At 40.8% G+C, this 21,757-nt stretch overlaps 1 protein-coding gene across 16 annotated transcripts in view; it reads left to right on the plus strand.

Moving 5' to 3' along the window:
• Positions 1–21,757, plus strand: part of LOC140628113 (neuroligin-4, X-linked) — a 330,655-nt gene that overhangs the window by 146,286 nt on the left and 162,612 nt on the right. For 3 of the 16 annotated variants that reach the window (XM_072817079.1, XM_072817078.1, XM_072817080.1), the window contains one exon: positions 11,314–11,400. The exons of the other annotated variants lie outside the window; for them this stretch is intronic. The gene's annotated coding sequence lies outside the window, so the exon portion shown is untranslated. The remainder of the gene's footprint in view (positions 1–11,313; positions 11,401–21,757) is intronic. 16 annotated transcript variants of the gene reach the window in all.

Genomic DNA, 21,757 nt, shown 5'->3' on the forward strand with positions numbered 1-21,757 from the left:
GTTCTGCATTCTCTGTTCCCTTCCAGCTTGTCCAGGATCCACAAGTGGTTCCTGTGACACTAATGTGTACTGGGTGTGGAGGGTGCAGTGTCATTCCAGGGGCCTTCAGAGAGTGGAGGAGACACTACTTTGCTACTGCACAAGAGGAGGAAAGCAATAACCTGGACTGACCAATGCACCTGTGTGTCTGGCAGTTCTGGAAAGCTGTATTAAAAGTGATGCACATCTGAGGGTTTCCCATGGTGGATTGTTCATCCACAACCATCTCTAGAGATCATACAATCTAAACATCATCTTAAAGATGTGGCTCATAACTGTGGACAAATGAGTAGTTGGTAGCAGAGAAGGGAAAAATTAGGAACAAGCTTCTGGGCTGAAGTCTGAAACCCTTGCCCAAGATCCTCCCACCATACCCTTTACCCTACAGATACTTTCTTTCTCCATGAGATTGGAAATGCCCCCGACAATTGCTGATCAAAACTTGACTATTACATTAAATACTATAATCTTGTCTCAACCAGGTCAATTTGTTTTCTAAAGAAAGGCATTATTGCTGTTATTTTCCAAGGGAAGTTTCCAGGCTAAATGTATTCTTCCTAAATAAAAGAGAGCTTTCTTTTGGTCAAAATTGCCTGAGTGGCTTTATGTAAACCCGCCAACCCCTTGAGAATACATTTAGCTCAGAAAAGAGAGATGTGCTCCTCTCAATTAAATTTCAAATTTCCTCTTAGACCTAAGACTCTGAGGCCATACACATTTTCCTATAACATGTTGAGGTCAAGCTGACGATAATTTTGTATCCTTGGAAGTAGATGTTCTTCAGCTGAGACCCATGGATTCCCAGGAGGTCTAAGAAACCCCGCCCCCTAACCTGTGTGGCACTTTTGTGAGTAGATAAGAATGTATTTTTGTATTGAGAGGATCATGTCCTCAGAGAATTGTATGACCCATAAAAGATAAAGAATTCCAGGTTCAGATTCAGAATGTCAGGTCCACTCACTTGGAACATAAAAGAAATTTCTTCCTAGTGTATATGACTTTGAACCATATGGGATTGTCATGTGTTTAGACCTAAAACTGTCAGTTCTTGTCCTTTCCATGTGGCTCATACTATATTTTTCATACATTCACATTATCTCCTAAACAGAAAGCTCCTCAAAAAGGGGATATACCGGCTCACCCAGCAATTTGTAGAAAGGTGGCCAGGAAGAAAAAGACCTTTTCACATTGAAGAAGGAGTGTGTTTGAGTCAGACAGGTCTTGTTTGAATTCTCTCCTGTGTGATCCAGAGGAAGTTGATACAACTCTCTGGAAAACAGGGATAATGAGTCCTCAGAGGGTTGTCGTAAGCATTCTTAGAAGTTCACAATCAATGTAAGATCCCTTTCCCCTTGGGTGGCAAAATAGCAGGATGGTGCCAAAGATCTCCTTGGTATTTTAAATACATAATTGCAGATCACATTTATTGACTGTTTACTACATGCCAGATGTAATTGCATGTTTTAGGATATTCGTTGTCATAGGAAACACATGGGCATGAGTCCCTACTATGTGCCCAGCACTGAAGACAGAGCCGTAATTAGCACTAACCACTCTGTGCTGCCCTGGTGTCCATGTTCTAAGGTGGAGAAGTGAACTCATAAAGGTAATAAGCTCGGGAATATAAAGTAGGTCAAGTTGTGATGAGTGATCTTTTGGATCACCAAGGCTGGACGGAGGTTAGCAGTGGTTGAGGGGACACAGGCGTCTCTGCTAGGTGGCATGTGAGTAGACAACCAGCGTAAGCCTTATCTCATTGTCTACTTAGTAGGGCCAGAAGGGGATACTGTTCATTAACTTCATTATGTGCATATGGAACCTGATAATTACAGCGAGTGAATAACTCAGCAGAGATCAGATGAGGACTGGGGCTCACAGCCTATTAACTGTGAATCTCATACTCCCCGCAATGAAACAAGAGCAGGACACACCTCAGTTCCCTTCCCCACGGCATATCCCCCATTGAATTACTTCCTTCCTGCTCCCAAACCATGACGAAGGGAGCAACAGAAAAACACTCCTGAATGGTTTCAGTATAATGTTTAAATTCTCAAGACTGTGTCGTAATTTGTTATAAATTAAAAAATGGTCAATTTTGTTTTTGTGGCTAAGATCACTGGATACACTGGATAACATGCTGGACATGTTAAGGTTGACACGATCTGTGAGCATATTATTAGAGTGTTTGCTGTTAGTAGTCATGGAAACAACTCTGTCCCTTCATCCCCCACCACAACCAACTTGGCCAAGATGAGATGCTAGACATCATGAGAGATCAGAAACTAGTGGAGAAGGACCAGCTCTCTAGCACAAGAGCCCCTGACAGTAGACACAACACAGATGCATGGGAGCAGGGTCAGTGACCCACATATAGACTCTCTTTCACTTCTCCATCCACCCATCCATCCATCCATCCATCCACCCACCCATCCACCCATCCATTCATCCATCCATCCATCCATCCATCCATCCATCCACCTACCCATCCACTCATCCACTCATCCATCCACTCATCCATCCATCTATTCACTTAATGAATATTTATGAACCATTCTTCTGAGTCCTGAGGGTATAATAGTAAACAGGATACAAAATTGTCCTTTCCTTACTCAAGTTGGGGACAAAGTAGAAACTCCAGTGAACAAATTCGTTAAGGACAGAATTTCAGATTGGCATGGAAGCTCTAAGGCAAATAAGAGCGTGAAAGAGGTGTGGGTGATGGGGATACTTTAGATTCTGTGACCAGGATAGATCTGTAAGAGGATGAACAATTGAAGGTGATAGGTAAAGGACAAAACAAAACAAAACAAACACAGAACAGGACAAATATATCCCAGACAGATTTTGGGCCAAACATTGGTCTTTTCACCATGTGAGACAGGCTTGCAAGTTTACTAAAATTTAATAAACTTAGCAGTAGGAGTTCAGGGTCACGCTGTAGGGAACCTGGCTTCCTTTGTGGCTGGTGGGATTAGAAAGGGGAGCATTGCTCTAAATCCCATTTTCGGTTTCCAAAGCTGGTGATGGGCTAAAATGAAGAGTCTCTCATCATTTGCCAAGCAACGAAAAATGCAGTGAACCTGGCAAAGAGCAAGTATCTTCCAATGAATGCTTGTCTTTTCATAAGCCAAACTTCTGTATTAATTTCCACTTTGGTTGAGTCGGTGGGTGGTTGGATAATTAGCTGGATGTTTCTGAAATAGGAGGAAGGTAGATGAAAGGAAAAAAAGAAATCCAAAGGGCAATTCTTATTTAATTCTAGGAAATGAAAGGTTGATCAGAGAAAATTTTAAGGAGCAAGGAGATGATTTTGGTGTACAAAACTAAAAATTCGGAATGTGATCATATTGATGCTAAAGTGAATTATGAGAAAAGAGCATATAAAATATATGTGAATCACGATATAAATTTTTCTCTGTGCATTCATTACCCCAAATTTAAGTGTAAACATTTTCAAATACCCACCTGTGCAAATGTCACAATGGCAGGTGGTATATCACTTTTTGTATTTAAAACATATGTGGGAGTGAAAGGAGAAAGGTAAAAAAAAAATTAAATTTAGAATCTTAATGAAAGAACATATTGGAAATATGGAAATAACATTTAGGACTTTGTTCTTTTAGGGTCCAATTACAGATAATGCTAAAAAATAGTCATTTTTTTGTATCTATTTCAAAAAAGCACAGTAACCATAGAGAAACAACAGCATAAAGAACCCCAGAGCAGTAGCCAGATGAATGTCGTATCTCCTCATTCGCCTCTGTTGAGGAAATAAGAAAGACCCACAAGGTTCACCTAATGGGTATTTTATTTCCCTAGTGAAATAGTGAGTGCAGTTGAGCACACCCTCAGTCTTCATCTGCAACTCTCCTCAAAGGTACAAGGTGCTAGCATTTCACCCAGAATTCATCGAAGAGTTAGTTAAGAGAAAAATCACAACCCCAGTCCCCTAGTATTTATCCCACTGTGGGTCAGCCAAGCTTAGCTGCTAAGAAATGAGCGGAGCTGGGCCATTCTACATATGTTTGGTTCCATGAAACCATAAAACAATGCATCAGAACAACTAGGAAAAGGGCCAGATCCATACAAAACGTCTTTTCTTCCTAAATGATAATGCAGGGAGCCCTTTTAATCTATCATGTGGCTATGGGTGTAGTTTGCACTGGTGACAATGGTAGCTGATTTTTCTGGGATGGATGGAAGGCCAGTTTATGAGCCATTTATTAAGCTACTTTTGTTTTTTTGTGGCTTTGTATTTATATTTTAGGGATCTGTGATGCTCAACATTGGTTCCCATTGCAATATTTTACAAAGACTAAGTGATACCTGTTTCCTCATCCTCCAGACGCTCAAGTGCCGAGCCATTATGTCCACCTAAAGGGCAGTTATCATATCATCCTGGGATTAGAGTTGTACAGAGATTTTTGCAGGTTGACCTGGCAAGGCATGGAGGCGGATTTTAATGACAAGGGTTGGCAGTGAAAGAAGGTGAGTCTGGGGAGATTTCATGTTTCTGGCTTGAGCAACCAGTTGATGAGGGAGCGAAAACCATAGGAATGGCTTCTAAATGTCTCTAATTCTTATCTCTCCTTCCTCCCTTTGTCCCTTTTGTGCTTAGTTCAAGTTCCCATTTCCTTTGTTGTATATGAAGGTCACGTCTCCCTCTCTGGAGCCTCCATCTTTGATGGCTCATCTAGAGTTATCTTTAAAAAAAGGCAGATGGGGTCGGTCACCTTTTTCCCATTCCAAGCACTTTACTGGTTCCCTGTTCTTCACGGCACCAAGTCCCAGCCCCATCTCTGGTGAGCCAGTTGTTGAAGACCAGGTTAGTATCTTGATGGACTCTGTACCCCTTCCTTCAAGATTCTGAACAAATGCAACCTTTCCCATGAAGCTTTCTGCCTCCCACGTGGTCACATGTGGCCATGCCGACTCAAGTGGATCTTTCTTATTCTCCTTCGAAGGCTTTTATTTGCATTGAGTTAATTGCTTTCTTGACAATCTTGCCTGTACAGGTATGGACTGTTTTGTGTGCCTGTCCACTGCCTGGCATGCAGCAAGATCTCCAGAAATGACTGTTTGACTATTAGAGTACCATTTGCTGTGATCACACTGTATTTTTATCCTAATTTTTCCTAGGTATCTCTCATCTGTCCCCTTTGCTCTTGAATCTTCATCAATCAATATGAATAGTACCTGCAGCTTTGGTGGTATAGTGGTGGGCATAGCTGCCTTCCAATATGAATAATGCGAGCATGCTAATCATACAGATCGATGTTTCACTCTTGCTTCCTCATATCATTGTTGTTTTGTTTTTTTTTCCTGCCTGGTCAGTGGCTATTACCTTCCCCTCAGGGATTCTCAGTTTCTTCATCTGTTTAGTTTTGGTGCTTGTTCCTACTGTGTTCCATGGCTACAATGATTGAGGGCCTCAGACATGCACAATGTCTATGTATCAATGTAACATGACCTTCGCCCTGCTGTGTGAGAATCTGACCTTTATTTGTCTGTCTAGCTCAGTTCTTCTTTCAGCCAGATGAAGGGCATGGCAACAATGATCTTGGGCACTCGGCCTACCATAAAGAGGGTCTCCATTTTGGTAAATCACCTCTGGATCAGAAAGGACCTGGGATCCCTGGGTGGCGCAGCGGTTTAGCGTCTGCCTTTGGCCCAGGGTGCGATCCTGGAGATCTAGGATCGAATCCCACGTCAGGCTCCCGGTCCATGGAGCCTGCTTCTCTCCCTCTCTCTCTCTCTCTCTCTCTCTCTCTCTCCCTCTCTGTGTGTGACTATCATAAATAAATAAAAAAATTTAAAAAAAAGGACCCCAAAGAACTACAAGAGTCCGTTGGGGATGCCACAGCCTTAGGCTTCGCTGAGGGAATTACCTTTTGTAAGTGCCACATTCCCTATGGGGACCCTGGACTCTTTGCTTATGTGGTGTTTATAGGAGATATTCACTCCTATGAAGCCTGGAGTTTCTGTGCCAGGTAGGAGTAACCACGATGGATGGAGGCCTTGTAGAGATCTTGTCTCTTAGCATCTGAGCTGTCACCTTTGGGGCAGATGGCTCCCCGATGCCTATTGCAGCTCTGCTGACAAGGTCAGCTTTGTTTTCTGTCCTACTGAACTACTAGCCCCATGGTGACTTTTGGAGGTTTTGTAATCTTGCATGTTTAGTTAAACCTAAAAAGACACCCACTGGCCATTAAAGAGTACAGATCAGAGTCTGTTGTCACAGAATAGTGGCTTAACAATTAAATTCTCTCTCTGACACTTCTTCTCTGCTTGGGAAACATATGGCTTCCTCATTAATCCATTTTAAAACCCAGATTAAACTTCACCACTTACAGTCTTTCTTGGTCTCTCATCTCCTACTTCCTTTCATTGTTTACTCATCTTCTCATTTTTCTCTTTTCTAGCTTATGATGCAGTCGTATGTATTATCTCATAACTGCCTCCCCATCGTCTTACCTTTGTTTATGCTGCTCCTCTACCGTGTCATGTATTCCCAAGGGTAGAGACCATGCCTTGATTGTCTTCCTCCTTCAAAGCATGAACTACTGTGCTAGCACTCTCAACTCTCTTTCATGAGCATCCCCTTTACTTTGTTTGAACACAGTGACGCCAATTTGACAAGAATGTCAGCAGTCCTTCTCGGTGTAATTTCATTCCCGAGGATAATGCTAGAATCCACCATAAATATTAAATTGAATCCTAATTTATTCTAATTTTAAATACATAAGCATGGTGCTAGTGTTGTCATTCTATGTGATTCACTGATTCATTTCATCAACAAATATTTATTGAGTTCCAAATCTCTACAAATCATTGTGATATGTGCCACTGGGCAAATGCATAATAAGTCAGTTCCTTCTACAGTAAGGGAAATAAAGTATAGAAATAAAAGAAAATGTCATTATTTACTGGACAAGGTAAGGGAGTGAATCCGGGCTTGTGTGATGGGGATATAAAGGAAGCATAATGCTGTTTGGATTGTAGCATTAGGGAAGGAATCATAAAAGAGGTGAATTTTAAATGGTTCCTAAAGAAAATGGAGAGGAGCCATTGGACATTGTGATTGAGGGACGATTGTAAGTAAGTTGTCAGAATAACAAAGTGTGAGCCATAACTTAGGAAGAACAAGGGATCTTTCTTGTCTAAAGCAGGATCTATTTCGGTATGGAGCAGAAAGGGAATCTGTGGCTAGATTTGGAAGTGGCTCAGAGTTCAGTGAATGTGGGAGTAAAGAGTTTGGGGTTAATTGGGGTTGTAGGTAAGATTGACCCTAGTTTCTGGAGAGATGGGTCTTTCAGCATTAAGTAGCATGAACAGTGGTGGAGGACAGGAGACTCCAGTTTAGAAGTTTAGGATAGAAGTTCAGTGGGGGAAGAGGCAAGATTAACAAGGGGTCTGGAAGCAGTGAAATGGAGTGTGGATAGACACACTAGTGTGTCTAGTGTGGAAAGCAGTGAAATGGAGTGTGGATAGGGTAAAGGAGAGTGGATAAATATAAGGGTCATCCCAAGGGTGAACCCAATGTGACAACAGCAAGAAGAGTGAGGGGTCATGGCAGATGCTAAGGGGAGGCCCACATACCCACACAAGTCAGGAGGAGGATCTAGGATCAGCCGATAACTTGTAAATTGTAAAACTAACCCAATGCCTAGAAAAATGGAGGAGTAAAAATGTAGGAGTGATATGGGGAGATCCCTACAAATAGAACTGCTGGGAGGCTATTAGTCCATATCCAGAGGCCATGATTTGTAGTGATAAGTGGTTCATTTTGTCTCACAGAGGAAAAAAAAAAAAAGGATCAGCCCAAGGATAAGTATTTTTGACATCCACATGTTCAGACAGTAAAACCACCTTCAAACATCAGGGAAATCTGTCTCCAGCATTCTCTTACAGTCCCTAAAAGTGAAAGGAAGCATATGCCCTTTATGGCATCGCTTGGACCAATATCTATCTTTGCTCGTGGGAGGAAAAAAAAAAAAAAGAGGAAAAGAACATGATTTTGCTGTGAATGGTTTTGTGGTCTCTTGAGTAGTCATCAGCTGTCCATGGTACTGAATTTATAATGGAGGTATGGCATTGACCAGCCAAATCCCTGGAGTATGCGAAAGGCTCCCCGGGTGCTGCTTTTATGCTTTCAAGCACTCTTCGAGTATCTTCATTAATGATGTTGGGCAAGGGGCCCTGTTGTTCCTGTTAAAATTCAAATCCTGCTCATGACAAATTAAGGGCAGGATTTCAATTGACATTTGGAGATTTCTCCAGCCACATTAAACACCAAATGCATTTAAGTGATGTCATGCTATATAACAAGGTGCAGAGTGGCTGGCTCTGTCCAGGATCACAATGATATCAACTCCCCTCCCATTCCACTCACCACAGTGGGAAGCAGAACAAAAACTGCAAGCAGTTATGATGTGGGCACATCTCACTTCATTTCTTCCTCACGGGAATGGCAATTCTCATATTGGACAATTGTTTCTGTCACTCGTTTTAGATTTTTTTTCTAGGCCCGTATTTTACTCTTGTTATAAAGGTGTTATGTTTAACCTTAAGGTAATTTAAATGAACATATCTTTGTCTCCCACCACCACCAATGACCCAGAGCATGAAAATAATCCAAAAGACCAAGGATATTATCTCTTGGCTACAATTGTTACCTTTTTAATTGTCTTGAAAACATGATGGTTTTCGGTCTTATACAAAGGTAACTTTCATACTTTCTTATGAAAGGATATCATATGAACTGAGAAACTGGGTTTCAAATGGGTACAGTTTGATGTTTTCTATCAAATATGTAGCTTCTATGCCCCAGTCTATAGGAAGTCTCTATGGAGTGGAATGAGCAGAATGTATTATGCTCAACGAAATAAGTCGGATAGAGAAAGACAAATACCATATGATTTCACTCATCTGTGGAATTTAAGAAACAAAATAGATGAACATATGGAAGGGGGAAAAAAGAAAGGGAAACAAGCCATAGGAGACTTGTAACGACAGAGAACAAACTCAGGGTTGCTGAAAGGCTGTGGGGCAGGATGGGCTAGGTGGTGATGGGGATTAAGGAGGACACTTGTCATATCGAGCACTGGGTGTCGTATGTAAGTGATGAATCACTGAATTCTACTCCGGAAACCAATATTGCACTGTACGTTAGCTAGCTAGAATTTAAATGTGAATCTGGGGAAAAAAGCTTAAAAATTAAAATATATTGTATTAATAATTGGGAATAGCCAAATGGTTTTCAGTATAAGCTTTTGAGCTTCTTATCAGTTTTAATAACTTACTTGTGTTTCTAAAATCTTCCACGTGCCTCTTTTAAGGGTGACACAGATTCTTGCTTGTTGATGTTGGTGTTGTTTTTGCTACTTACCTGCTGTGCTAATTTCAGGAATGGGAACATTGTCTTATTTTTTTAAAAAATATTTTATCTATTTATTTGACAGAGAGAACTTAACTGCTCTGCTAATTTCAGGAATGGGAACATTGTCTTATTTTTTTTTAAATATGTTATCTATTTATTTGACAGAGAGAGAGTATAAGGGCACAAGTAGATGGAGGGGCAGGCACAGGGAGAAGGAGAAGTAGGCTCCCTCACTGAGCAGAGAGCCTGATGTGAGGCTTGATCCAGGAGCCAGGACCCTGGGATCATGACCTGAGCTGAAGGCAGACACTTAACCAGCTGAGCCACCCAGGCGCCTTGACATTGTCTTATTTTAACAAGTAGTGTGGAGTCAGACACCTGGGCAAAAAGCTTAATGACTATGGCCTGAGTTGATTGTAGTGGCTTTTTGTTGTATTAGAGTCATACATCATTATTTTCCATCCGTGGAAACTTGAATTCCATCCAATTATCTCATAGATGTATAACCATCAGGCATTTCTTATGTCAGCCATCCAGAAAGTTTGGTTCTATTTTTCATTTCAGTTATGAATAAAATTATTCTAAATTTTCACAGTGAAGTGTCTCACCTCATCCAAGGGCATGTCTTGTTACAAACACAAATAGCATGAGTCCAACAGATGCAGTCCTCTCTAAAATAATAAAAGGTGGTTATAGATCCTGGTTCTGCATGAACTGGTGGGTTGTTAATGTGTTGCTGGGTGATATTTTTTTAATTGTTGGGGAATTGTTTGAATTTTTAGTTGTACTTTCTATATTAATTTCTGAAGTTTGAGATCTATAAGAAAAAGATACTGATAATAATTAATGATCATTAACTTTCATTTGTAACCATAATTGGCTATGTAATTACTTTGGACAGCTATTAGTACTGCCATTATATTATTTTCAGGTCTGGATTCTCATTTTTATTTAACTTTCATTCAACTGTTTTCATAAATCTTGTTCCTTTAACCCTTTGCACCAGAACTTGCATTTACTTCATTATGTCTTCCTTAGCACTTAAGGAGGTATCATTTATTCCTGGATGTTGGATAAACTAGTGTAATGTCACTGTTCTTTTGTGATGGGGTGTTTGTCTACACTGTTGCTTTCAGATGAAGGTTAATTAGAAAAATGATTGAATCTTGGTTCAATGGAACTCAAGCATTCCAAAAGAATTTCCCATTTTGAGCCAAACAGTTCTGAGGCCTGGACACACTTTGGTCAGCTGGTCTAATACACTTTCCCAACCTGCATGGAGTGGGTGGGCGGTGGGGGGCATCCAAGATGAATGGGACCAAGGAGATACCTGTGCACCCATATGGACATAATTTCTGAGAAATCTTTCTTATATAATAAAAAGGATCCAAACACCTTATACCAATGACCTCCCTTCCCCTTACCTGGATGTGGATGACCAACTCTCACATCAGGAGCTGCAAGGTTGAGGACAAGATGAAAACCCAACAGCTAAACATGGTGTAGTGGTAAGAGAGAGATGGTTTGAGCTCCTGGAGGCATTGTGGAGTAGCTGAGTTATAAACCTCTCTCTCTGGCCTTCTTGTAAGGGACAAAAATACATTTTTTCTTCTTTTTTTAAAGTCCGCAGCTTAAACTTTTCCAGATGTGCTGCCAAATACTTCCTAAGTATGACTGTGGGCTTTAATCAGCAATAAGATTTTGGGCACTGATGTAAAACTCTACAGTAAACACTAAGAGAATGGACTTCAAAACAGAAATCACAGAGAGGCCAAAAGGCTATAAAGCTACATGGATATGCCACCAGTTATTAGGGATGTGAAAAAGGACATTTCTTTTGTTTTAGTTTTAAAGTAAAATAAATGGTGCCAAAACACTGTTTCTTCTTTCCTTAGCTTTGGAGAGCAACAGAATCCAGTAAAACAGCACAGAAAGATGATCATTGCAGTGTTACTTTAAATGAGTGACTCCAACACAAACATGTATGTCATTTGTCTCCATCTGTTTTAATTTTTTGCAAATAGCATAAGGGTTAGAAATTTATGCAAGTGGTTAAAATAATAATGTAACATACAGATTGTCCTAGATCCTCTATATAATGCCCACATGAAAAAGGAGACAGCAGACGCCTGTGATATGTGGTCAGGGGTATGATGCAGCACTAGTGTAGCCAGGCAAGACCTTGGAGATATACCATGACCCCATGTGAACACAAAACACAGAAGTAGAATTCTACTCCAATTAGCCCAACCTAACCATAATATAAGAGAGAAAGAATATATGAAGACAAATCTCCTTTTTTTAAAAGATTTTATTTATTTATTCATGGGAGACACACAGAGAGAAGCAGAGACACAGGCAGAGGGAGAAGCAGGCTTCATGCAGGGAGCCCGATGTGGGACTCGATCCTGGGACTCCAAGATCATGCTCTGAGCTAAAGGCAGGTGCTAAACCACTGAGTCACCGAAGTATCCCCGACAAAGCCTTTTTCATAAGCAAACAGGGTCTATCCTCTCCAGGGTCAAAGTGCCAAGGTAACACCATCATACGAACATCATAGAGGAAGAAGGGTAAGATGGAAGAGAAGAAATATCCAAAGCAAGAGCAGAAAGGTGTCCAGCAAGGGATAATGGGAGGAAGAAGGGAATCTCTGAAGGATGTGAGGACCACGAGATCACTCCACACAGGATACATGAACAAAGGAAGCCCTTGCTCACCCCAATGGGAGCTCTGTCATGGATGAACACAGAATGGCAGAGACAGGCTGCTGAACGATGCTTACAAAACTCCATGCCTTCTGAGATTTTATTGAATCAAAATTATGCACAATCTTGACCAGGATTTAAACCATGAAAGGAAACCTGAAAATAGCAAGACCATGTAGAAATAAGCCAACAAGAGCCTAACTAGGGCACATAGAGGAGACAGGAGTGGAGCTAACACGTAGACTCTGAGACCAGCATGACAATATATGGTCAGAACAGGGGCTAAGAACCTGGAAGGAAGAGAAGAAGCACAAATGGCAGAATGGTGGGACATTGAATGTCTACTAAGTAGATGATGTCCATAAGCAAAGGAAATCACGAAGGAGGAAGAGCACACACAGGAAATGTTACACCGGTACGCCGGGCAGCCACAACGTCAACATCGAACACTATGCATGACTGAACACCGTGTGAAAACATTGATACTTTACTAAACCCTCTTAAGATATGTCACAACACTAAATATTAAACCTAGTGTAGATAGTGCCATTTAAAAAATCAACATGCGACTTAGTGATCAATCTGAAGGTTATTATCATTTGTTTAAACCACCTACTTTACTTCGTAGATGAGCATATAATTGAATTCCGTGTCGAACGTGTTTGGCATGTTTTATTTTTATTTTTTTTTTACATCTTTAAATCAGAAATATAAAGACTTTAGAAGCCGCATTAAAGGGATCCCTGGGTGGCGCAGCGGTTTGGCGCCTGCCTTTGGCCCAGGGCGCGATCCTGGAGACCCGGGATCGAATCCCACGTCGGGCTCCCGGTGCATGGAGCCTGCTTCTCCCTCTGCCTGTGTCTCTGTGCCTCTCTCTCTCTCTGTGACTATCATAAATAAATAAAAAAAAAAAAAAAAGAAGCCGCATTAAAGACAAAACAAATAATCTTAATGTGTCAAGAAATGCAGAAGGATGATTTAGGCACCAAGTAAAGGAGGCAATATTTCCTGACCCATCCTATGTGGTTTGGATAGAGAGAGGTTTTAGAAAGAAAGAACAGATTCTGGGTTTTGGTGCACCAAAGCAAAATTTCCAGAGACTGTACATTGGATTCAGCTTTAGAGCAGAGACTCCAGCTGTAGGGAAGCATTGGGTTCAAATATCCGGCTAGTTGACACCAAAATCTTCCACCCACCCCCCAAAAATCTTGGGCGATAAGATAGGATAAAAGTGATCATTGTGTGTGGTTCAATGATCTGTACTGCTTTCTCTCTCTACACTCCCCTCTTTTTTTTTTTTTACTTTTCTGTATTTCCTAAAGTTCTATAATGACATGTACTAGTTTTTCATCAGAAGCAATAATAATGCCTCCTTTCTCTTTGCCATCCATTTGTGTCTTAGTACGTGTTTTCATTTTGTGTTCCTGTCTGCTTCCCCTGGGTATATCCTGTCTTTTTTTTTTTTTTTTTTTTTTTTGCTTATACAATTGGTTCCTCTTTCTGCATGTATCTCCACAAACACTCATGCACACAGACCTCACCCAGGAGGCTTTTCTGTCTCCCCTAAGGTCTCTATCTTTAGCTTACCCTTCTCTACCTGGTTTTAAGATGAGATGACTATAAGTGTGCTTCCTGGAATGGAATGGCTCCCAGAAAAAAAGCCGTAACCTCTCTTCCTGGAGACAGTGAGAAACAGCACAGGTTCCCGTGTTTCTGAGGCAGTGTGGCATTTGTCCTCCTGTGAAAGACAGAGGTTGGCTTTCTAATCATTGAAACGTCTTTCCCAGGTGTGCAGCTTCATTGCTCTCTGCAGTAATGCAGGGGAGGTGATGATAAATCTTGGCAAACCCAAGCCCAGCTTTTCAAGAACATTCTAGGAATCTGAGATTTCTCAGGCTCTGTAAGGATGACGCTGGGGGAAAGCAGGCACAGGAAGGTATGTGGGACAGAAGTAAAGGAACAAGCCTCAGGAGACCAGAGAACACATGCAGTTCATCAACTTGTTACAAGTCTGTGCGGAAGGAATATAGATTCGCTGATGGGTGTCCAAAAATAGGACAGAAATAAGAAATAAAAGAAAATGAAATATCAGCTCACCTGTGACAAAAACAAAGAGCCAAATGAGCAAATCAAAGCAAAGCCACCTGCACAGCTGGAAGCGGCCATCTGAATAATTGTGCTTCAATAACCTGGGAAGGACATATCAAGAATTTGTATATTTGGTGAAGCACATTCTGTACATTTTCTTGACTTTTCAACTTTTCAAATAATTCAACTTTTCAAATAATTTATTCTCTAAGAATTTTAAACGTTCATTCTCATGCGTTACACAGCATTATTGTGTAATTTCAAAAACGACATTTGCGGTGTATTATTTTTTAATATTTTATTTTTATTATGGATTCCCTCTTTCATATAAGGTATTGCTCTAAGCAATTGGAGATGCATCAACATACCCAGTAGACAAAATTTCCTGCCTAGTACAATTGATATTCTATGAAGGCCATGGAAAATGAATTTAAGAATTAAATAAGTTACATATTATTTTGGAAGGCGAAGGGTGCTATGATATAAATGAAAGGGGATAAAGAGAGTCAGGATTGCTGAGGAAAGTACAAGTGTAACCAGGGTGGTGAACTTTGACCTCGTTGGAAAGGATGAGTTTGAATAAAGAATTGAAAGAGGTGAGGGAGGAAGCCTTGTTGATGTACCAGAGGGTGTTCCAAGCAGAAGGAACATACCAGTGTGGAAGTTTTCCCATTGCATTGGGGAAGACCACTAGATAGCAATGAGTGACTGGGATCCAAGTGGGTTGAGGCCATTAAGAACTTTGACTTTAATTTTAGGACTAAAAGGAGAAGAATTGGAGGCATTTCAGCAGAGGGGTGACATGGTGAAGTATGTTTTAAAGTAACACTTGTTGCCTTGCTGAGATCAGCCTGTAGGGGCAAGAGCAGAAAGCAACAGACTGGTCAGAGGCGAATTTAAGAGTCGCCAAGAGAAATTATGACTGTATATCTCAGATGGGAGTAATGAGGTGGGGAGAAGGGCTTGAATTTTTTTTTATATATTTCTGAAAATAAGATTTGCAAATGATTTGCGTGTGGAATGTAGGGAAAGGAAAGGAGTCCAAATTTGTTGACCTGGATGGTATTGGAGACAGTGCTGGGGGAGAGAACCTTGAGGATGAGTTGAGGTTTGAAAGTTTGACGTTGAAATGAATATAGGTCATCAAAGACAACATAGGGGTGGGTGCCCGAGTTCAGGGGGAGTCTCAAGAGACAGGTCTGTGCTGAGGAGGAAAATGTTGGGCTAGTCCCCATCGGTGGTATTTAGAGTCATGAAGAGTCTGAAGATAGAGACAGCAGAAAAGTCAGAGTCTGAAGCCCACCAATGTAACACCTGGACGATATTGGCAAGTTTTACTAGAATAGCAGTAATTTTAGTGGAGCATTAGGTGGAGCAGCCCAGTGGGAGTAACTTTAATGGTGAATAAGAGCCATGGAACTGCAGTTGGTGCGTATAGGGGACAGTTTTGAAGAGATTTTCTGTAAAAGAGCAGAGAAATAGGCAACAGCTAGGGGGATACATAAACCCAAGAGAAATTTATTGTATTTCTCATATGATAGAAGTTCTCACAGCATGTCTGTATGCTGTAGGAATGATCTAGGGGCATGTGGTATTGATCAGTTTAGCTTACCTTACGCTGCATTAACAAACATCCCTAAAATATCAGTGACGTGCAACTAGAGAGGTTTATTTCTCTCAAATGGCGTGTGTTCTTCAGGGATTCGCTTTGGCTCTTCTCCATCTCTTCTTCATTCTAGGACACAATCCCAGGGTGAAGACACATTTCTGATGGGATGGCAGAGTGGAGGGAAAGCATGGCAGTGCCACGTCAGAGTTCCCAAGGTTTTTTCTTACAAGTGGTGCGTTTAAATTCTGTCCATGCATCACTCGTTAGAGCATGTCAAATGGGTTTATCTCCTGTCATTGAGGTGGGGCAATAAAAGTCTTCCCAGGGTGGGACACTGTAAGTCTTATGGCCAAGCCTGCCATTGAACAGCTCCCGGTGTATATTTTTTCCCCACAGAGGGGGACGGAAAGTACTTTGAACAATAACACAATCAGTAGGTTGGGTTTCCTCCACAAGAGGAAAACAAGATGTGGCGAGAGAGGGGTGCTTTGTTGTCAGATTGGTAAATTCATGAGATTTGATGTGTGATCGTTAGTCTTAGATGATAGCCCTACCATTTACCTGTAGGGAAATGAGGGAGCATGGAAGATGGGATCGTTATTGCCATATGGGTCAGTGGGTTCATGGGCACTTATCAATGTTCTCTTTAGATTGTTCATTCTTACTACACTATAAAGAAAAACTGTGAGATCACAAAGCAACAGTGAAGATGGGACTGGGGGATGACGGGATTCCATAGGTGTTGGTTGTTTAGGGAATCTCCAAAGGAAATTTTTTGGAGAAATGCAATATTGTCTCTAATTTGAACCTCCTGCACATTTATGATCATGAGTGGAAGGTGAGACCACTCAACGTGGGTCTGTGTTTTCCTTCATCTGTGCTCATGAGCAAACATGTAGATGTGTGCTGGATAAAAGATGGATTTCCCCAGAGTTAGCGTTTTGCTGGGCAAGAATCAAGAATTGAGAGTGATATATGGGAACTAAGGCTATAGGCATGGTCATGATCTATAACTCCAAGAAAGAGTGGGTATCACTACCACCACCTTGGAAATCACAAAGAGACAAACGTTATCTACCACAATGCACAGGATTCTGAGTGTTTGTGTGCCTACTATAATAGGGTTTGGAAAGAGTTAATAGGTTGCCTGTTTCCATGCAGTTCTCCACGTCTGTATTGGAATAACTCCTAAGATTTGCTCTAAAGTGCTAACAACACAGATTCTTGAAACAACAGCAATGAGTTAGAGTATATGGTTTTGGATTCTCCATAATTAAAGTGACGCCACCGTGAATGATCCACACAAATGGAGCCAAATGTATCATGTGTCCATTTTGTGTCCAAGAGTAATAAGGTAGAGTCAGCTAGCTATTATAAGCGGTTATATGCCTGATAAATATTAGGTGTTTTCTTGAAATTCCTTGGCTCAGGAAAGAGTCCTTGTGCCATGTTGGAAAAAAGCAAACAAAAAAACAACTGCTTAGCATGATGAAAAAGTAAACAAGCTACGATAGCAAAACCTTATTTGTTGAGAAAAAAGGAGCAAAACCAAGTATTTTCTCAATAAATGAGTGGCTGGCATAATTTCTCATCGTCTCTGGTCCAGATCTTATCATGGTGTCTCAGCTGAAGTTTGGGTTGCCCTCTCCGCAACCCATGGAACATTGTGACATTTGATTATTATCAGGCAGAAAGTATTTGTTGGGAAGATACCGCACTGTGCAAGTAGGGCGGTTACCACAAAAGGAGCTCAGGTTTTGATGCAGTTCATGAGGAGTTTAAAGTCTTGTTGGGAAAACCAACAAGGTCGTAATTACGGAATAAGAGAATGTATAATTAACCGCCAGCATGTGTGGGGTAGATAATTAGAGAATAAGGCAACAGATGTTTGAAGGTGATGATTGTGGATTTCAGACAATAGTGAAAAATTGAAGAAAACACGATCCGTGTGGGCTGAAATTTGTCAGGGGGTGCTTTGCACCTCTCTTGTGTTCTTAAGCTCTAAGCAGTGTTACTGCCGTGTTTGATATCATTCCCATCAATGGTTGTTTCTTTCAGCTTCTCTTCCTTTACCAGAAAATTACCATAAATAGACAAATTAATTTATAGACACTACGAATTTCCATTGCACTGGGCGGTAACATCTAGCTACCAACAAAATGGAATCATAGTCACTGCCTTTCTGGAAGTGGCCCAAATACACAATAGTGACTCCAGCCCACTCTTTGAAGTCTGCTGTGGTCCAAAACATATTTTTTTTGTTTTACTTTTCTTTCTTTATTTTTTATTGGAGTTCAGGTTTTTTGTTTTGTTTTGTTTTGTTTTAATTGAAGTCAGCAATGCATATTTTTTAGTTAATTCCATCAGTATGAATTCTCATATAGAATCTTTGTGTATTCTTCACTATAAAACATCTCCATGATTAATTTTTCAGGAGACCAAAGGTCAGGTGTTTGGAGATTATATTTATACTAACTCTTCAGTGATTCATCCTTTAATGAAGGAAAGCACATCCATCATATTGAATCCGTATAATATTCGGTTGTATATTCTTACTTAAGTCATTATTTTTAAATGGGTTATGCAGTTGGCATATAATTTCAGACAAATCATCTAATATAGAAGTGCACTGCTCGTAATTGATCTTGCATGTTTAAAACCATGATTAATGATATTAATTCCAGGTAAACTTAATGTATCAAATTTATTTTTAACATGTTAATTTGATAGGTATTTCCCTAAAAAGCATACAATTCCTTTCATTTGTAATATGCTAGAAATAAAAATCCCTAACAAAGAACAGGTCATTTTTTAAATCTGCAACATAGGCGGGTAAGGATTTGAATAATAGAATTTAAACAGAATAACTATTTTGCCTATATTCCACTGCTTTTGTTTCTCTACCAGATAATTATTTTCATCATTTTTCATGCAGTCTTGAATGCAGGCTCCCCACTGACCAGAGAGCCTGATGGGGGGCTTGATCCCAGAACCCTGGGATCACGACCTGAGCCAAAGGCAGATGCTCAACCACTGAGCCACCCTGGTGCTCCTATGTACACACATATTTTAATAGAGTTTACTGAAAATTCTTTTTGTCTCTTTGGTATGATTCTGAAGCTTGAAATTCCTCACCAAACCTAAGATGCTGCACCATGTTGATCAATTTCATTGTGTTTGTAACATCTCTTTGTTGATATTTCAAACTTTGAAGTGATACCGTATGTAAAAGTTTCATTGTGTTATGATGAGTCGATCAGACCTGTTACATCGAGTAGTTTTTAGGTAGGAACTTGTATGGTCTCTAACTAAAACCTTACAGTGAGTGTGAATGAAAGTAGCTTTTGGCTCACGTGGAGGCAGTTTGTTGTTGACTTCCACTTCATTCTATCAGTTTGGAAATAAAGGCAGATGGTGGTGGTGGTGGTTCTTCTTTCATGTCTTCTCCTTCTTCTTGTAATGGTTCAATTTATGTGACATCTTCCCTTACATCACGCCATGTAATCAATTACCAGAAAAAAAAAAGTAGATTTTACAGAAATGAGAACTTTGAGTCTAAGTGCAAACACACCAAGTTAAATCAGCCTGAGGATCTGTAGCCACAATCACATGTTCATGACACCTGTGACCCTTACGTATAGACACGATGTACATTTTAAGGATTTTAAAGTGAAAAAGAGATTTAAAGGCACTTTGCAACTTAATCCACTAGGCGAACTATTAATAGAATCACTGCTGATTCCTAATTCTAAATGATTTTGAGCCTCTGAATGATTCTCAATGATACCATTGAACTTTTCCTCTGGGTGTCTGGTCCTCTTGGCTTCGGTGTACCTGAGAAAATTGTTTGAGACCCTGTTATCCCAAAGCAGTCTGTCAGCCGATTCTGCAGAATCACACCACCTCCCAACAGCAAAATTCATTTTCCTGGCGCCATTTTCCTAGAGTCCTGCAAAATAGCGCCACTTCGTCTACACAAAAAACAACTGTGTGTGCGTTACTCAGTTAACACAAACCTGCATTTTGGCATAATACTTCACGTTTTTCAAAGATGATCCTGGACAATAAGAACTATTTATTCTATTCACTTCAATGCTTTAAATCAGCACCATTGATAACGTACCTATTAGACGCTAGGTGTCTCTTTGTTTCCTTGTGTTGCTTTATTTCATTAAATCTGTATCATTAAAAATAGTCATAGCATCACTGACGCCACCCCCTCCCGGAGCTAAGAAATTGGATGATCTTTAGGCCGATCCAATTACCACTGACATTTGCTTAGATATAAGGGCCATCCATCTCCTTCTGCTGATTTTTGTCAATAGCCTCCTCTTCTTGGTGACTTACGAACCATTCTGTAACTCTGTATCCAAAGCAATACATGTTAGGTTCATTAATAGAATTTATCTCCACAGTGGACTGGTCCCAATCTGCTGTGCTTCACTCAGTCTGTCAACTCATAATATCTGGCTAAAAGATGCTAATGCATTGCTGGCTGATCTCCTGTCAGCTCTCCCTAATTATTTGGTTTCAAAGCAATAGTGCATGTTACACATATTCATCTAGCTGTCCAATTAACACATGTTTCCAGGCAATTCTGATGGGGAGGTTGACTTCTTCCTTCAGCCCAAACAAAAGAAAACAGAAAAGTTGGTTGCTCGCGTGACACTGAGCTTTTGCCTTATTTTGAATCTCGTATGTGAAGGTTCCTCCCATGACCCTGCGTGTCCATTCCTCCGCGGCATGAAATGGCCCACCTAAACATTACAGCTCTGTAGTGATGGCGTTGACTCTTCATTTTGATTTAATAAAATAGGAATGGGGTATGAATCACAAAATCACTGCATCCATCATGCATGATCGTGTAGTGTTGACACTGGAGAAGCTTAACGTTTTCAGCAGGCAGTTTGCATCAAATGTGTCCCTCTCTTAGTAAACAAGATGAGAATAATAAAGCGGACAAGTGGATATGTCCACTTGGATGTATTTGGATTTCCAAGATGGCGGGAGGAAAATAGACAAATGCCAGACGCTCTGGGGTTTTAGGCCGTTGGGGAGTTTTTCCGCTCAGTGAGTTAGCTGCTGGCCACCAGCCTTCCGTCACCGTGGGCTGTGTTTGCTGAGACAGCAGAGCAGTGGACCCTTCCTCCACCTGAGTGATGTGGCTGACTGCCCTGGGGAAACCGAGGCTTGTTCTGTGGATTGGAGAGGAAGGCAAGCCCGCAGGTTTCATGTGCCATGAAATCCCTGCAGAGAAGCCCCAGTCACAACCTAATTCCTCTCTCACCACTCTTCTTAAATCTGTACCTTTATCCTCATCCAAGGATTCCAAAAGCAGGATTGGAAAACATGGGTCACACAGAACATGTGGTTTTATGACCTGTGGGTTCAACTTGATGAAATTGAGAATGCGGCCAACCTTGTTGTTCCTTCAGAGAACATGGGAGCGTCTCACATGGGGGCAAAAATAAGAAAAACCATCGTGTGTCTTAACTCCCTCTTTGCTAAATGGCGACCATGAAGACTTTATTTGGAAATAATCGCTAGCTCCTGACTAATGCTCCTAGTACAACCTATTGATTTTTTTTTTTTGTAGCTTCTGTGCTTCGATTATTATAGATCATGTCTGTCTTTGCAAATTTCATTAGAATACACCGGTGACCCCATTGTAGAGTAATAATAAAAGGAAGGACACCCTGCCAGGTGACATGTGAAACATCACGTGGTAATGCATGGCCACTGGAGCAATTAATTCCCGATGCTCCTTCTTCATAGCAAGGAAGGTGTCCAAATAGAAATAGAATAGCTCTGCTCTGAGTGGCTTATTTAGCTCACCATTTTGGAAACCTTCCGAGCTCAACCACAGATTCTTTTTTGTTGTTGTGTTTTTGGAGGAGCCAGAGTTAATTTGGGTTATGTTTAGGGAATGCTGGGGGA

Source organism: Canis lupus, chromosome X (assembly GCF_048164855.1).
Source record: "Canis lupus baileyi chromosome X, mCanLup2.hap1, whole genome shotgun sequence".
Lineage (NCBI taxonomy): Eukaryota > Metazoa > Chordata > Mammalia > Carnivora > Canidae > Canis > Canis lupus.